This window comes from Microtus ochrogaster, chromosome 2 (assembly GCF_000317375.1).
Source record: "Microtus ochrogaster isolate Prairie Vole_2 chromosome 2, MicOch1.0, whole genome shotgun sequence".
Taxonomy (NCBI): Eukaryota; Metazoa; Chordata; class Mammalia; order Rodentia; family Cricetidae; genus Microtus; species Microtus ochrogaster.
Genome location: NC_022010.1, coordinates 60,594,328 through 60,595,023, shown reverse-complemented (window position 1 = coordinate 60,595,023; position 696 = coordinate 60,594,328).

Below are 696 nucleotides of genomic sequence, written 5' to 3'. Positions count from 1 at the left end.
CTAGCTCTGTAGACCAGGCTGGTCTCGAACTCACAGAGATCCGCCTGCCTCTGCCTCCTGAGTGCTGGGATTAAAGGCATGCGCCACCACCGCCCAGCTCTGTCCTGACAGCTTTGTGACCCTCTGGTAAATATTTAGAATGTTCAGATTATTAATTTTCCAACCAAACGAAAAGTGAAGAATACTATCCAATAGCATCTGAGGCCCTTGGTAGAACTTTTCCCAGTTTGTTCAACCTGTCTGTACAATATTTCTGCCAATGTATTTACAAAGTGTCTTGATTTATGATTACTTTGTTCTGTTACTATAAAAGTTCTATGTTGGAACATGGAATTTGGGGTGACCTAAATCTATGTTCCCAGGTCATAGTCATTCCCATTTGGCTTCAGAATAAACCATCTTTAGTCCCTTTATGGTGAGAGTTTTGTTTTTGCATTGACAAGTATTGCAGAAATCAGGCATGGTTTCCATAAAACTTGGAATTGTGTCTTAGGGTCATGTGAAGAACCAAAGGAAGTTTGCTGCAGATAGCGCTGGGATGTAGGCACAGGGGTTTTCTTTGTGTTCTTGTCATTATTCCTTGGCTTTCTGAGTCATTTCTCCTCCAATGAGAGCTCAATTGCTGCATGTGGCTAGTGCTTAGTTATCACTATGCTGGGACAGCAAAGGTGAACATACAACATGGGGCTTGTTTGA